Here is a 17,678-nt window from a genome sequence, read left to right as displayed (position 1 = left end):
GCTCGAGCTTGGGGACGGATGCACCTTTATACTTCTAGAGCACTCCCGCATCTTCCAGGCGCCATACTGGAGTGGAGCTATCGCTCGCCAACTATTCAAAGTGATCACCTTTTGTTTTCCGTCGGTCGCTTGAAATGGGGAGTGCTGGGGTTTCGGCGCGATAGACCAGGCGCGTGAAATTACTGCGAAACCTACGAGACTGGGCGCTGTCCCCTGCCCTTTTATTTAGCGTTTTTTTTTAACGCTAAGATATAAAGTTTAGTATTCAGCCTCGGGAACGAGCAATTCATTCGATTTCGGACATGGTGGAAATGGCTTTGTTTCACGCCCTAAACAATCGCAAAAGAATACATCCGTATTGTTAGTTCGAGCGAGGAAGGGTCACGCGTATCTCGATCCGAGAACCTTACTATATCCATGGTCTTTCGGCCGGGGTCATGAACCGCACATTAATCGTGTTGAAAAAGTTAATTTGGATTGAAGATGCAATAGGCAATGTTTTGTTTCTTCGTTTCCTCGCGGGAGCGCCAGTTCCTCAGGTTATTATTAAATAGAATGAGGGATAGAAATCGTACAAGAACCCCGGTGATGAAAGTAGCATTAGTCTTTTCGGCACATATGCCCCAGGTAACCACAAATTTTGAGCGTTTTCAGCCGACCAAGTGAAAAAAAAGAGTTCCTCAATAGCTGCGCATGACGTTGATGGAGAGGGCGGGCAAAAAAAAAAAAAAAACGCCTGGCAACGAAGCACAGGAAAAATCAGACGCCCTAATTATTGCTATTGTTCTCGCTCACTCGGCGGCGCTTATTTCTCTATTAGCGGAACAAAGGGACGCAACAAGGCACGCGGAGTTTGATAAATGAATGGCCAGAGCAGGCGCAAAAGGAGAACGGAGAAAGGAGAACACTGCGAGCCTCCTTTGCTCGCTCCCTCACATTCCACGTCCACACTCGCACCGCACAGCTTACGTTGGCCACAAGAACGCAGCCTGTAGGCCGGCCGATAAAGCGGGAAAAAAGTGAACGAACACAACCAATGCAAGAAAACCATCGCTAAGGCTTGAGCGGCTGTATTCAGCTCAAGCCGTTCTTCGCGCCAGGTCATAGACAATTGGGCTGGTCATTTGTGTAATGATGAACAATCTGCGGAGCTTCTCGAAGGAGAGAGGCGCGATAAAGTTACTGGAGGGAACGACGACGTACGCCGCTAAGCCGAAAAGTAGTAGAAGGGTTTTCGTATAGAGGGGGATGGAAAGGGGGAGAGGGGAAGCAATGGCAACGATTTTTCAAGGGTAGTACACTGAGCGGGGCCGCCACCAGAATTACCCAGCGGGAACCTCGACCACCGTTTGACTTAGACGATACTAAGGGCCTCGTGCACTGACTGCGCAGGCCGAGCGCGCGCTGTCTGCATGGACAGTTCTAAAGGAAAATGCGGTTTGCAGCGGCAAGAGCGACGGTAAGACATGTCGGGAGAACGCCTGAGCAGCCGACGGTCCCGTGCATGCAGTGGTCGCAGGTGGTTTTGCATAAAATATTACGCATGACGCTATACATACACTATACATATGCCAACGCATGAAAGAGCGTGCAAGGTGCCTGAAACGTTCTTCGAGCTTCGAACTTGAAATTTCTCGGTCTCGGTCGCCGTCACTGGGAGCGGAGCAACGAGCGCCTGAGCAAGCTGTTGTGAATATAACTTTTTAGTCTTAAATTTGGTAGAAACGAAGCAGTGTTCCCCTCCCCAGCTCCAATCACAGCTCCTTCTGCCCTGATGTGAAGTGAAGGCAAGCGTATTCGGCCTCCTTCGAAAACAGAAGCGAACGCCCGATGCAGTTCGGCAAGCACGAACCGCCTGCGACTCCTCTTAATTCATCCGACGCTGGCATTGAGGCTGACAGTTTGTCGGCATCATGTGCACTTAGTACTCAATGTGTTTTCGAACTTGTACCTGATACGAAATGCGAATCGCCGGAACGTGGGATGTGTAGTTCTAATATCGCTGAGCCGAGTCTGCACATCACCAATTTCCGCTTTTTTTTTTTTGAGCTCAGCGATTTCCCTGGCCTATCAAAGGACTTTCAGGCACAAGCTAGCGGAGAGACAGAAGCGGAGGAGGCGCCGAAAGGGATGAAGTTAAGCCAGCCACTGGCAAGAGCTGGTGCGTGGCATTCGACCGTGCACCGATCAAAAAAGAAAGAAGAGATAAATCGCGGATCACAATGACGCACGCGTCTTATCGCCTCGGTAGAATGATATTTCATTGGTTTCACACTCGAAGCCACCGCGTCGTACGAGGACAGCAAAAGAAAGAGTGAGCACGGACGGGGGTGGGCTGTGAGGTGGAGGACACCCGCGCCGAGGAAGACTGCGAGGCGAGATCCTTGTCTGGCAGAACGAAACCTCTCACGACGATTTCGCGGGACCCGAGGCGGGTGGCGGCGCTGTGTGCAAGAGTGTCTCTGCCTCGACGCCTTTCATAGCGAGATATTATTTGCCCATCAAGAACAAAGGGAAATCATTTTCCTGGCCCAGGCGGAAAGAAAGAATTGGGAAGGAAAAACGGCAGGCAGCAGCGCGGGGCTTGAGGCCGAATTCTCGTGTTCGCTTTTACTTTGGCGACCAAGTTTTCACCCCCGGCTATCTTCGTTAGAGGCGTCCGAAAGAGACGAATGTACCGATGTATAAATCATCTCAGCGCAGGTCTTAATTCCTCGTTAGCGCAATTTTTTCGCGTCCGCCAGAGAGCAAATGGGCGCCCAATCTTTCTTGCGGCTTGTCCCCTATACTACGCTGCTCCGTGCCCCGCCTGTCCCGGGCGCTCTCGCCTCGCGCTCTCTACCCCCCCCCCCCTCTCTCTCTATCTCTCTCTCTCTCTCTCTCTCTCTCTCTCTCTCTCTCGGTTCTTTTTCTTTCGCCGACTTTCTTTCTTTCTGGCTCCACTCAGACCCCTAACTCATGGCGCTGGGTTCCCGCCGGCGTTCCTAAAATTTTACGACTGTATTCCGCTACACAGCTGCACATCTTTGTTCGCGTGCGTTGTGCTAGCGATGGAAGGCGAAAACAGTGCCAATTAACACGGCCTGATTCGTCCACCTCCCCTTCCCCGAATGAGAAATAATCGTGGAACAGCATGTCTGCCGCGGAAGCATAACCTGTCGTCTCCTTTTTCCACCCGTCTCAGTTTACCCAAAGAGGCAACGCTGCTACGTAAGTGATACGTATACGTGCCCTATTTCGAGGGAGCTCGGAAAATAATTTGCGGTGTTGGAACTCGGCTCGCGAGTTTGGTCTCGCTCTCAATTACGCGGCGCGTTCTTGCCACGATGAAGAGAGATGAAATCGACTAGCTCGCATTGCCAGGTACTGCTAATAAGGTGCAGCAAAGTAGATTGTTCTGAACTGAGCTTTTTTGTTCGAGTTTAAACAATCGAATTTCATAATTTTCGTAATCAACCGTCTTTATTGAGTTTCGGTGTGGGTAGACGCATCACGTATGCCATCGACTGGAGCGCGTATCTCAGGAGATTATATATCTTTGTTCACTCTTGATCTCATTGCCGAAAACAAAGCGTTGTATAATCGTTGTAAATTGCTTTCTCAATTTGCTCGTATTTTGGTGCTAAGCTGCGCCCCTCAGTCTTAATATAACGCCAGATATGGTGCTCCCGGTAGCTAAGAAGGTAAATAAAATCAGTAACTGGCTCGTGCGTAGTAATATTAGGCGCAGCGGATGGGATCACTGCGCTAGATTATATATCACAGCATATTTTCATCTGAGGACGGTAACGTTTCTGAACGCCTGGATGCGGTTTATATAATAAGTGACCTAAACCTTACCAGTTTATTCACTCTTTTGTTTTCGAAACTCAAGACACCTATACTAGTACCCATCCGAAAATCTGGCGTTTCCACGCCTTTCAAGAATCTGGAAACATTACATTTTAACATGACGCCTGCTGCCCAATTAGATGAGCGCACTAGCAGCTAAAGCTCAGACGTTCGTTCTCGAACCTGCAGGCTGACCCAGAACTATCCGATAGAAGAATCTGCACATGTGAACGTTCCGCCACTAGCGAACCTGAAAGTCTGTGCGATGTCAGTGCACGTTAAAGAACCCCAGGTGGTCGAAATTATTCCGGAGCCCTCCACTACGGCGTCCCTCATAGCGTGAGTCGCTTTGGAACGTTAAACCCCATAAACCAAACCAAACCAAGCTCAAAGTAAATGTAAGAAAACGCGGAATGTTTAGCTATGCTTTATACACTTTGTTTTCGCTCGAGCTTTTGAGCGCACTGTTCCTCACGCCTCCTCTCCCCTATTCTCTGTGTCTTTCTTTTTTTTGCACGCGCCGCTTGCATTTTAATGAATGAGGCTCCAGCGCTGCCTCTGCCTCCATTCTGCGAGAGTTCCCACCTTTAGTCAGCATGGCTTACGCCGCGTCAGCGAGTTTACTACGGCGAAAAAAAAGAAGGCACTGCGAACTCACCAAGAAAAGGAGTCAGACGCCATAAATTTCAGCTCGGGCCTTCTCTTTTCTCCATTTCCCCTGGCTTCCTTCTGAAGCGCAGATATCAATTGTGCAGTCCTATAGACGACATCAACGGGAGATATATGGCCTTTGAGCTCGTCTCCGCAAAGAAAATTACCAGAAAAAGTGGAAGCGCCAGGCGATGGCCACTGGACTCCACGAGCATGGCCGGGCAGAAAGACGCTCGAGAACTCCTGCGTCGCGCTTTTCTTGCCCCTTTTCTTTCCCTATTCTTTGCCATCCTGTTTCTAGTTCTCCCCATTTTTCCCGTTGCCTTCGCTTGCCTTTTTGCCCGCGGCAGCCACTGGACGGCTCCTTTATCGAACCTCTGCAGGTAGCAATTCATTCACAACCGGAGAAATCGCGCGTTTAGCCTCGACAATAGGGTGAAATGTATGTCATCACCCCCTCCCCCCATCCGCTGCGCTTTATGTCTCCAAAATCGAAGCTCGCGCCTTCCTGGCGAGCAGCTCAATAAGGCTGCCAGGAGCAAGGCGATGGTATTGAGGGCATGGATGGATAGGGTTAAATTATGCATATTGAGTATACGACGTGACAGCGGGAGCCGGTTCCTCGGAGGGCGGCGAAGGCTGCCGGGGCTCTTTGTCATGGCTTAATGACGGCGGGGCAATTGTTTCGCGCCAGAAATTCGCAATCGCGATCGTATATATTTCTTTCGATGGCCCTGCCTTGCGAATACCGCTATCCACGTGCTTTACACGCATGGGCCCGCCGCGCAGAAAAGTGCGGCTCCATCAATCACTTCTGTCCGAACGCGCAGCCCAAGGTAAGTTGTCAGGAATCCAGGTTCGCTTATTCAACTTCTCTCACTTTTGCTCTTCGCGTTTGTTTCTAGATTTTATTTTTTTATATACAGAAAATAGAAGCTCAAAGAAGTGGAACTGAAATGATCGTTTCATTCTCTGTCCTTTCTTTTGAAGAAACGTTAGAGCAAATTGGGTGGACGGTTTCCGGCGTCACGAAAATGAGCTTTCAGGCTCAACGACTTGCTGCATCCTTTGCCCGATAGGTGCATTTCGGAGCCGAAATTTGAAATCTGAAGTTGGATAGGCGCTCGCATATTTTCCTCTCTCTTTTTTTTTATGGCGAAAGGGGGATTTGTTGGATTAGGACCAATTCACTGAAAAGACGACCGTCGCTTGTAGCTGAGTTCAGCTCCTCCGTGGTTTAAACTTCATGGGGAATTTAACCTTTTGTGATATTGTTTACTTGGGGGCAGAAGCTCGTTTTACGCCACATAGCAGCGATTGTGAAGAAAGAAGCCCGAGCTTTTACAAGAACTGTCTTGACCAAACCGAAATCAGATTGCACACTCCAAAATGTAGTCTTCCTTTGTTTTTTCTTTTTGGCGCACGAGAGAGAACCTCCAAGAAGATCGCCTTATCAGTGACGTCTTCCTCGACCTTTAACGAAAGGAGCGCGAAAATAAAACGACGTTCTGTGCGAGCGCGCGAGTTGAACGTAGCGCACTTTTCCCCTTGGCGACGCCCGTTGTTCGACCTCCTCGTTGCACGAAGTAGAGGATGCCCCGCTGCTTATGAGGACAGTATATCCGGTTCTTATCTCTAGTTTAGCCTGAACCAATCGGCACCTCGGCCGATACCAGTACCGGAGAGCAGGTTCATATTTCGGAAATGCACAGCCAGACACATTCAGGGCGCGAAATTTCGATAGTCCTGTACAGACCTACTCTCTGGAAGTTTTCTCTCCTGGAACATGCGCACATGAGTCTGCGACTCCACTTTGCGAAGTTCTTCCAGTTCAAGCGACACGCCCGCGATCTTGGGAGCAGGTTATGAGAATAAACGCACGGAGTAATTCAAATGTTGACGAGAACCGTCTAGGATGCGCACATCACATCCGTCGGGTACAGAGAACCACAAGCCATCAACGTCATCATGATCGTCAGGAGCCAGCTTTCTTCTTTTACACCCACTCGCTCGCTTCTTGCGTACACTCTCAGGCTTTGAGTGCCTACTCATTTGTTGCATTGGGGAAACTTTCTGTTCTTTAAGATTCTATAGTTGTGCCGCCTCCATCATAAGAAGCAAGGAGAGAGAAAAGATAAGCGGCACTCAGAGGGAAGTGCCATGCGATTGGAGAAGGGGACCATGAGTAAGAAAAACATTCCCGTTGAATTCTATAAGTCTTGAGGTTACTGTGCGCTCAAACCCATCTGGCGCTCCACCCGCGCCGTTGAGGGCACTCGGGGTCTCCTGCAGGAGCAGACCATGGGGCGCAAATACGCATTTGAAATCATCGTCGCGCCGATTAGTGAATCGCATTAGTGAATAGAGGGCAGGATTATGCCGAGACGTCCCGGCGCGTGCACGCAGCGGCCCCAATTGCTGCTAATGTGGCGGACTTCCCCGCACCGTGATTTAGAAAGGAACCACTAACTGCAAAAAAAAAAAAAATGCACCCTTAAAAGTGCATCTCCGTGTCTATAACTCGCACCCTTGTAGATTCCCAAAAGGGTGCAAAGTATGTTTATCACACCCATAGCAATGGTGGGATCGTTACACTTGCACCCTTTTTCCGGCTGCTTTAGAGTTTCATAGGTATTGATTGCTTTAAAAGACGCTGATCGTGTTTTTTTTCTTGGGGGGGGGGGGGGGGGGTGAGGCGGTGCACTCTTGGTGGGAATCTAAACATTCCCTACGAAAAGCTGCCGACAACCTGCACAACAGTTGCGGCATCCCAAACTATAATTGTATACCAAGGCGTCTTTCACGGTGTTTCTGAGCCTGTTTGCTGTGGAGTCACATTTGTGATGTCTGCAAGATGATCACGGCGTGACTTTTGTAAATACATTAAAAAAGAACAAAAAGCTTGCTAAAGGAGGCCAACCTTCAGCAAACCCGTTCTCACAGTAACACGATGCTATAATGTGGCCACGCAGTTCTGCCAAAGGAACATAAACAGGCACAGGAGTACCTGGAATGAGTCATGCGATGCTATACACTGAGGTGACAGAGATCAAGACAGAGGACGATACCGCTGCGCGCAATACCTACATGCCATGGCGTGCATACTTTCTTCAAGTTTATAACGCCGTTTCACCCAGCCCCAATGTGGAGTCGGTGAAGCTGAACAGTTAAAATAATTCAGTTAATTATCGCATTTTGGGGGCGCAAATCACAGTCGTAGCTGCTCGCATCAAGACTGCAGCTGTCATTTAATAGAAAGCTCGAATAGCTCGCGTCAGTTTTTTATAAAAGCACGCTTGATTGAACTATTGCAACGTTGTGCGACAAGCCAAAGAAACCCTTGTACCCGAAGAAGATACGCGTGTACAACACCCTTGCAACCGCGCACCTTGGAAGGATGTATGGGTCCATTAAAGGTGCTATAACGTGCTCAGCGCACCGTTTTTCATAAAAAAAAATAAACGTGCGGAAAGCGTGCAGTCATTAGCGTTAGACATTTAAGGGTGCAGTTTTTTTTTTTTTTTTTTACTGTGTAAGCGGCCACCAATAGGTGTTACCTCAGGGCAGGGCGCTTGAGTCGTTGCTATTCCGATCACCTTTTCCTCCAAGGATTATATTCTGAACCAAAAGAGGAGTTAACATATTGCTGCGCTTTCGCGGTAAGCCATGTATAGTAGTTCTTTGTTAATTTTTTTCTTTGTGTTTGGAAAATTGCACAAGAAAGAAACTCGAGGAGCCAGTGACCGAGTGGCCTGCGACCGCTGCTGTACGTAAGCACCCCTTCTAACATGCAGTTATTAGATTACCTCGTGCGTTTGGCAAGCGCCCAAATGCGGTGCCCGGACAAATATTTAAGAAAAAAACAAACGACCAGCAGAACGGGCATAATGACTAAAGCGGCCGAACAAAAACGCATTATTTGGACGCTGCAGGTAAGAGTTGTCTCCTTACTTCTTTAGGCTTTTTCTATCAGTCGTGAAAGGGAGAACTTAGCAGATCAGTAAATCGCGTGAGGCAACGAAAGGTTATCGGGTAAACGTCAGCTTGTATACTAGCCATGAAATATCCTCCTGTACCCGGGCCAAGCGTCGCAAACTCTTTCGTCGACCCCGGGAAAGAAATGGCTTGTACAACCCTTACAAAAATTTCTTAAGACAGTCTATAGACTCCACATAGACTACTGCCTATAAAGTGTATAGACTATCTATAGACAAACCATAGAGGACAGTCTATAGGCCATACATTCGTATAGACAGTCTATATACAATCTAAATATTTATGGCCATACACCTTTAGTAGACTTTCGTCTACAGACAGTCTATAGATTCAGAACAGACAAAGGTGTCTATAGGAAGGCACTAGAGTCTATAAAAAGTCTATTAACTGTCTATAGACCATTTTTGCAAGGAATTGTCGTGTTGTCTCACCGTCATACCGAAGTGCAGAGAAAGTGCTTGAGATTGCGCTGGTTTATGAGTTGAAAGCCCGACAGCTTCGCAAACAGCACGCGAATAAATATCCAGTCAAGTATAAAAGCACTGTCGTGCTATCAGTAATACATGGCATGTAATTCCGTTAAACTTGTCAATAAAAGGTCTGCGGCAGGATTTCGCAGCGCTAGGCCTTATCAAAAGCAAAATTTCGTGCACGCCTTCTTCAGGCAAAACAAACAAACAAGCAAACAAATAAACAAACAATGCGCTTACTGCGCGTTGCAGCACTGTTAGCCTTCCAGTCGTTAAATCCGGTCGCCGCAATAACGCCCCTCTTATCGTAACCATCGAAACGCTCAGGGATCTTGGGCGTAAAGCTCGTTGGCAGTGTCGCCGGCACTGGGAAACATCGCAAAGATACATTCCATCTCGAAAAATGTACGGCAGAGTGAAAAAAGCGCCAAATACAAAGCCCGTTTCGTAACAATGCGTAATGAGTTTTGAATGATCGCGGCTGACCCCCTCTTGCAAGCAGCGATCATGATAAAGCACTGTGTCGCAAGAAGCGGCCTGATGAGAATCGCACTTGCTAATGACAGCTCTCAGTCGCGGACGGAATCCGTGGCCGCAGAAGACGGTTCGCGGTGATTCCCCGCCTGGCTGCTTTCGAAAGCGGCGACCAGTAGCCGTCTCGGTAGGCGCGTACCAATGCAAGCGCTACAGGCGCCAACCTTAGGCGAGTTGGGGATTTTTGAAGCCATCCTGCTCGATTTAAATACCTTTGCACAGCGGACGGAATGGCGGCATATACGGCATTCGATTTTTGCGGTTTAGGCAGCGTGGACTGCACTTTTTGCGCACCACCCCTGTCCAGCGGTGCATGATGAACTTATCACGGCTCACTTTCGCGCGTAAGAACTTCTCGGCAGCTCTTACTTAGCTTCATTTGGGGGACCAATCATTTAACGTTTCTTTCTCCGCTTGTTTATTTCGCCTTTCGTACCGAAGCCGCGAAGGGACTTTGGCTGGTAGCAATTAGTCGTGATGTCGAAGAGGCAGCTAGCAATGACGGAGGGGGCAAGAGGACGAATTGAGAAAAATCTAGCTACAAGATGCGGCCCTTGTCTTCCATCTCTCCTAAAGAAAGCGTGTCAGAAGAGGCTAGGCGCACCAATTGCGTGCGGCGAGCGAGACCCCGTACTCCAGAGGCGAATACGGGCCGTCAGTCTGCCGTTCAGCGCGTGGACCAGAAACCGCGGTAACGAATTCGCTTTCGACTTCAGCGCGGGCATCGCAAATTGCGAGGTTTCTGCGGGCGAACTGGAATTCGTTGATTCAATAAAAGAAGCGTAGCGAAGCCCCGAACAAAGCGGGGGGAGGAACAAAGTTCACCTGTCGCCGACGACACGCGCATCAAATCTCTCGGGTCGCGCCGGCGACGCGGGCGCGGCGATCGGCAAACAACCGTAGGCCGCCCCGCGAATGAGCGAGATTAAAAACGCGAACCGGTCTGGCCTGTCCAAAGCGCGCGTTCCTTTGATAGAGGCCGACTGGCGCAACGTATTGCGCGTGGTTAAAGGGGTCAATCGAAAATGCCAAGAAAGCGAGGGAAAAGAAAAGCTGAAGAGGAAAAGTTCGCCCTGACTTAAGGTGCGCGAAAGAGACGATCGACAGCGTGTAAGCACGGCGGAGGACTCCGGGGCACGGGCGTACAGACGTGAGCGGGCTTGTCCAGAGCGCCCGGGTGGTGCGTGCTCTTGCGGAACAAACAAAGCGGACTCCCGAGCGGCTGCTCGTGCCCTTTTCGCTTGCATGTCTGCGCGGCTTCGCTCGAGCGCAAACAGTGTGCGTGAAACTCGGTGCCCGCTTTAAAATTTCAGCTTCCTTGGCGGCGCAGGTCACCGCACCGGCGCTCTCGACTAGCCTGCTCACGTCTAAACCTGGGCTTCGCGGCGAGCCTCACGGCAGCGCCGGCGGCGACGCTCGGCCAACGTCTCTGTCGGGCGTCCGGGCGAGAGGGCTCTGCGGAGAGCGACGCCCCGAGACGCAGTTTTGCTTTCTAAAAGAAAGCAAATCGTCCACTTGCCCTGAGCAAAGGACCCCTCGGAGACGGCTGTTTGCCATGCAGAGCGCGCTCGCGCATACCCCAACACACGGCCGCGAAAGGCTTCGCCGAGTGGCGACACACGCGTGGCCCACATTTTGCGACGGCTTTCTTCCCGGCCGCCTCTGATGGTGGCACCCGGCCGCGGAAAAACGCGACAGCCGGCATATACGCAGTGAAATATTCAAGACGATGGGGAGGGCCCCCCCCCGCTCCGGGGAAACGGCGGAGCGCGGCGGCCGATGTGGGTCAGTAGGCGCCCCCGCCGGGTTACGAGTGTACACTGCGGGCTGATTTGTTTGAAGAGACGCGGACAAATATCCCCGCCTCACAGGACGCCCCCCCATGGCTTGACCCCCCCACGAAAGGTCGCGGAATTCGCGCCGGCCGCGCGCACTCGGACAATATTTTTATTGACCCGTGCACCACCGCTCGCCTAATGCCCCTCGCATGTACATTGAATTCCTCTTTTGTTTTCTTTCCGCTGCCTGCCGAATGCAGAAATCAGCTCAACGCTGAAAGCGTGGCGGCGGTAGACTTCAGTCTGATGGTCCGTCTTCACAGAGCCCGCTTTGTCTCCCTGTAGCTCCATGCAAGGAATCGGGGTTGCCCTCCGTCATCCGATGCCACCCCCGCGTGTCAGGGAAATCGGAGAGAGGAGGAAAGCAGCGCAAAGAGAAGCCGTGCACGACAAAAGCATTAGGCTGCAGCGACGCGAGAGGGAGAGATGGACACGGCCTTTTGCTGTGCGCCGCTCAGCAGCCGAGGAGTCAACATCAAAGCGCCGCGGATGCTATACGGCGTGCCTTCCGATATAGCGTGCTTCCTGTGTCCGTTTGCTCGCGCCCGCGTTTCAGTCCACGGCTATGCACCGGTCGAGAGGGCAGCGGGGAATTCTACGATGGCCAAAGGGACGAATTCCTTCCATGCGTCTCCCATTGGTGGCGCGCCTTTTGCGCTTGTTTCCATTTTCTGCATTTTGCAGAGCGCTAAAAAATCTTTTCCTTCCTTTTTACTATTATTTTTAATAAAACCACTACCACCACCAAAGCGCTCATATCATATTTGCTAATTTTTCTCGTCCTTTTTTTTTTTCATCAGATCGCTTACAACACTCCAACCTGTGAGGCATGAAGAACAAAAGTAAGTAATGACTTTCAGCAGTGGCTGTGGGGTTATAATACTTAGTGGGCGGGTGCGAGACGGCCGTTACGACGGCATTTAGACGGGCCAACGAGATTTCGGTGCGCGCTAAGAACCGCGCGTAGTGGAAATTAATCTCGAACCGTCTGCTATACAACACGCCCCACAGCCGCTCCGTTATCTTTGTCGCGTCAAAACCCATGCCTTCGTTAAAAGAGGGATAATTCGCACCAGCGAAGCATTCCAGAGCGCAGGAGCAGCGCCGCTGTCCCGGTCTCACTGTTTCCTCGGCGCCAACCCAGGTGGCGCAGCGCGCCTCCCTCTCGCGCAGTGGAATCTGTCCAATGGCGTTGCGCCAGAGTTCGATGGACGAAAGTGATTGGCGGTTTTTAACCCTCTTTCCTTTACCTTTAGAGACGTTTTTAAATGTCGTCGTTTTTCATGCGAGCTTCTCTGGGCACCTCAGTTGCTTTCACGCGTACGAAACGCACGCCCAAAAAGGGGACGAAAATTCTGCGCAGAATATTTGCGCCGTCCAGGTATAGTTGCATCTAAGCGCGAAACTATTTTCTCGAGCGCCTCTACAACTCTGTGAATGCTATGAAGTTTGGCGCGTGTGCTCACTGCGGTGCGATTGGCGGCGTACGCGGAACGCACTATGGATTCGGTGAAAAATCGAACCCCTTAGTCAGGAACCGCCTGCTGAACCAACGAACGGAAACCATCGTTATACTTCGAAAGTGCTTGACACGCCGCCCACCGCCCTTGCTCGGAACGAAAGGAGTGGAGTGCAGCTGAGGTCACCAAGCTGGAGTCCAATCCTTGTGACTGCATTCGAATGATTATTGATTTCTTGCAATCGGCCCGCGTTAGCGAGCACAGAATTTTGTCTCTTTCACGAGTGATCTTGAAAATGGTCTAGCGGCTAACCATAACAGAAACACGTCGTAAATATGAGTTGATGAGGGTTATTTTTGTGCGGTAGTAAAATATAAACCCGCTTGCGCAGAGAGCAATAAAAACGTCGAAGCGTTCGTGCATATGCGAGAGAGCGGGACTCGACACGTGACGTGGTAGTCACGTCACGTCCTTTAACGCTTCAAAACAGCGAACTAAGGGCGCGTTTACGCGGCCGAAACACAGTCACTCAGCGGTGAGTCGAGATTCCTATTCTGCCTTATATAACGACTCCCACCTTGAATCGGCCGCGAATGACTCCCGACTGATCACTTCGGGGGGAGGGGGGCACGCGGTGCGTCGGTGGTACCGGACGTTTCGGTGGAAGTAGCGTAGTGTTAACTGCAGGATCTCTCGCACCAAGAGGTCAGACAAAAGCGCAAGTGCTCTGCAGTCACCAGCCTGTCTTCTCAGGCCATCGGAGGCGGCGTATAGACATAGTCAGTGACGCGTAGTTAGCCGCTCGGGACCACCTACTAATCGTGTCTCACACTGCGCGGCGAAGATAGCGCCTAAGCCGGAAGTCTAACAGAGTGTTCGCCGAGTTCAGGTCCGGCTAGACACGTCGTGGTCAGACGCGGGCAACATTGACTGAAGCCCAGCCGGACTCGGAATCCTGGTGAGACAGTGTAATGCGGCAGCGCGTGCGAGGACAGCATAAATGCATCACGGGAAGCAGTGACCGGCACCCGGTTTGAAGCGAATTTAGCTTGCAAGCGAGAATGAACTTTAAGCGACGAAAAAGATTTCGTTCAGCAGTGAGGTCGCCCAGAATCGAGTCGCAGTGCGTGCTGATCGGCACCTTACTCCCTGCAAAACACGAGACACTTGTTGCGTTCGCGCGCAAACTAACCAAAAAGCCTTAAGCTACGCTGTTAAACACTTCTCGTTAGATATACTGTTTTCGACCGCAACATTTCGCCGAATTTCTACTTAAACGAGCGCTTACTTGTCTCCGCTCCGTTTGATCTGTTCCTAACGACGAGAGAACGAAGAAACGAATCTCACTGCACATGCCACCTGCAAAGTGCAGTGAAAAGCCATCAAGCAATCAAGTTCAGTGGTGAATCGTAGCCCAGCCTTGTGCGCGAAGCCACGGGCCCGTGTGATTCTTCCTCGGCTGGAGTTGCCCCTTGTTGCGCACTCCCGTGTTGCAAGCGGACACGAGGAAAAGAAAATCCGCTTAATCTGGATCTGCGTTGCATCACGGGGCAACGTTGGTGAGCGGCTCGCGGTGCTACCTTAGTTGCCATGTTAATGAGGTTTTGTAATCCGTAATGATAGCCTGACGCGTTCGCGGGAATTGCGGATTCACGCTGCGGGATGCGTGAATCCTGGAACCTTCACTGGGCACGCGGGGAACGCATGGAAAGGGATATTACTAGCCTTTAATGATTTTTGCTCGCAGCAAATCTGCTTCCAACCATTAAACCATCGCGCATGGAAGACATGGTAGCTTATTATGACGTGTACACAAAAGAGTCTGTGATCTCATTCGAGCTTCGGAAAAGTACATCCGTTGTTATCGGCCCGCACATTTTATTCGCGGTCTAGTAAAGAGCACCGATTGCCCTCCACGCTATCGGGGAGCGCGTATTTCGTCATAATTCGTTCCTCGATTCATCCTTTTTTCCGTCACTGGCCAGTCCCGCATTTGATACCGGAGACAGCGAGTGGCATTGTTTGCCAGGCATCGGCTCCGGCGTTACAGGCGGCAGATAACTGCGGGGGAAAAAAAAATAGCGCCGCTGTATACCAAACACAGGCCCCCTGCCCTACTTAAAGGAGACCGCGAATTTAGAGCCCGCGCAAGCCTCTCACTACTTTTTCCCTCTTCTTTATCCTCGTGCGATTGGCGCCGAGAGAAAACGATCAGTTTCCTTTCCCTTCGCGATTCAGCGCCAGCTGCAGGCCACGCTTAAAAAGCACGCCGCGCCTCGCCTGCAGCGCATCTCTCCCAACGGATCCACGCATTTCTCGTGCCCCTCCTCGCTTTTGCCGTTCGCTTCGCAGCCAGTGGATGCTGCGGGCGGCCAAAGCCTCCGCTGCTCTGCTGGATCGCCAGCGCCCCGCGGGAGACCTGAAGCGTGTCAAATCATAACGCGTGCGCGCTCCTGCTTCGCCCGATGGCTGGCGAGTCCCACGCCGCCCCTAAAACCGCAAAACGCGGCAACTGCTTACTGCCTCCTCACGTGCTCTGGGGGAACATGAAACGCCGTATCTGTCGGGCGAGAGACTCAATCCCATCCAGGCACTCGCTGCTTGCGTCAACTTGCCTTCTATTATGTTTAGGCGCCGCTCAGAGTGAACGAAAACGCGAACCAATATGCCCCGCTCTCGAGTTGAGATAACCAGAGCGCTATATGGGGATCTAGCAGTTCCTGCACTTTTTTACTTTTTTTAACCGTTATCCTTTACTGGAGTGGTTTGGGGAAAGAAAAGAACGACGAAAATTGGGGGGTTACGGAGTTCGATGTGTTTGTTGGGAAAAGGCAGTAAAGAGAAAGCCTACAAAGAGGAGCCCTAATCTAACAAATGTGCAGAACTTACGCCAGGGTTCCGTGTCTCGGTTTGAAGGGTACAAAAAGGGGTGAAAAAAAAAGTGGAAACCCACCACTACAGCACAATTAAGACAGCGGCGTCGCCAGAAGCTGTGCACTCTTTCCCTTGGCAATTCGAGCTGCCAGCCGTCCCTCGTGCTGCAATTTCAGTCCTGGAGAAACGGAGGCGCGCCGCGGGGAACAATGACGCCGTCAACCGTCTGGGGTCTAGCCGCTGCCCTGCGCTGCACTACCAGTGCAGCGAGGTAAAGGTGCCTTTACTCTGGCTCGGAACGGGCAAACAGGCGCAAAAAGGTGGGGCCTCCCTTTTGGTGCTCGGCTTCCTTCACATTTAAACGGCGCCGTTCTGGCAACCACGATTTTCCTTTTTTTTTTTTTCTAGCCGCTATATTCCGTACTCGTTTCGGTTATTCTCATTGTGTTTCTTCTTTTCCTTCTGTTTCTTTTTTTTACCTGTGTTCTAATGAACATTGTTCCTGTTCTCCTTCGGCAATCCTGAAGCAAAGAGACTACTTTTTTTTTTTGTTCTGGAGAGAATGTTAAAAGAACGGGCGTTGTTAACGAGCTCCAGCTGCTCATTTCCTTGCAGGGCGTACCCCTTTCTCTTACGACAAAAAAGAAAAAAGAGCCTTCCCGTGCATATGTGCGTTTTGTCTTCATCACGAAGGAAGCAAATAAATGATATAGCACGATCGTAATAAGTTCCTTCAGTAAACTTCGGTTCAAGAACCTTTACACTTAGACTGGCCTTTTCACGATAATTAGCAAATTTTGTTGTCTTTTCGCGTGACGCAAACTAAGCGCATATAACGTGTAGAGAGATTAAAGAGAGTACTCGTCGGGGACTTGAAAAGTTTTTCTTTAAACAGGAAGAATGTAGCCGCGCTGTTGAAACAAAAGGTACCCGCACTAAATTAATTTTTTCCCTAGTGCGGACTTGTTATTGCGGGTGTTGTGCGGTTAATTGGGCCGCAAAAAAAAAAAATCTTTACTAGCATCACCTTGACAGAATGCACGTATGCAAGAAAGGAACAAATAAAGTTTCGTGTTCTCCGCAAGTAATTTGGCAGCTCTCGTTGCAGTAGTTTACAGCGTTAATAGATTAATTAAAATAGCGAATACAGAATGACTGGAGCGCTTTTAGGAACCGTGTCGCACATCTGGCATGTGCGAATGTCGAGTGTGTTGCGCTCGTGGCCGTGCAGTGACCCAGCCTGCGGCAGAAATCAAGGTGAGCCGGCTCCGCGAGGCTTTACGGAAAGCAGGCAGGCAGATCCTTATTGAACGGCCCTCCTTCTCTTTTTACTTTTTTTCTTCTTCGCTTTCACAAGACAAACACGTCGTGCGTTTTCAAGGGGTTCAGTGAACAGCAAAAAGGGGAGCACGTTGGCATGCAACGAAAACTCCGAGAAGAGTGTTCATAGGCAGGTAACGACGCTGCTCGTTACATGCGTACGTACGCCCTCCCGCCATTGGTATTCTTCACGTCACAAGGTCGGGTGGCAAAAGTAATGAAGTTAACGAGGGACCACAGTAACAGTGAAAAATAAGGGGATGCGGGTGATGGACGGAAGACGGAGGCAAAAATTGAACTCACCTTAAACAGCTAATCCGTGGAGATGGATCACGGCGGCACACAAAGTTTGCCCCCCAGTATACCCGCAAATCCGAAAAAAAAAAATAAAAGACTGCCGCTCAGTCACAAAGCGCAGCCCGCCCGTCCCGAGCGATGGCTGTTCCTGAAATCCGAACGACGGCCCTGTCCCGCTTCGAGCAGCGGCCGATATTCGCACTCCTCCAGCTGCGATCACTCAGCCGTCACCAAGTCGTGTGTCGCTGGTCCGCAGAAACCGGTCGGTGAGTGCACTGTCTTACTTGGCCGCCCACGTAGGGGACACCGTCGCTACCCTTGCGTCACTGAACGAGAGCGCCACAGAAGTCGTCCGCAGGCCAACTGTCCGTCGAGGAGATCTTTGTGTCCGAGTCGCACGTTTGGGG

At 50.7% G+C, this 17,678-nt stretch overlaps 1 protein-coding gene across 1 annotated transcript in view; it reads right to left on the bottom strand.

Annotated features, from left to right (window-relative positions):
• Positions 1 to 17,416, bottom strand: part of LOC144118419 (protocadherin Fat 4-like) — a 270,906-nt gene extending 253,490 nt beyond the window's left edge. Inside the window, exon 1 of the mRNA XM_077651364.1 lies at positions 17,278 to 17,416. The gene's annotated coding sequence lies outside the window, so the exon portion shown is untranslated. The remainder of the gene's footprint in view (positions 1 to 17,277) is intronic.
• Between the last annotated feature and the right edge of the window lie 262 nt (positions 17,417 to 17,678).

Source organism: Amblyomma americanum, chromosome 1 (assembly GCF_052857255.1).
Source record: "Amblyomma americanum isolate KBUSLIRL-KWMA chromosome 1, ASM5285725v1, whole genome shotgun sequence".
Lineage (NCBI taxonomy): Eukaryota > Metazoa > Arthropoda > Arachnida > Ixodida > Ixodidae > Amblyomma > Amblyomma americanum.
Note: the sequence above shows the minus strand (reverse complement) of the source record. Positions and strands in the feature narration are given on the sequence as shown.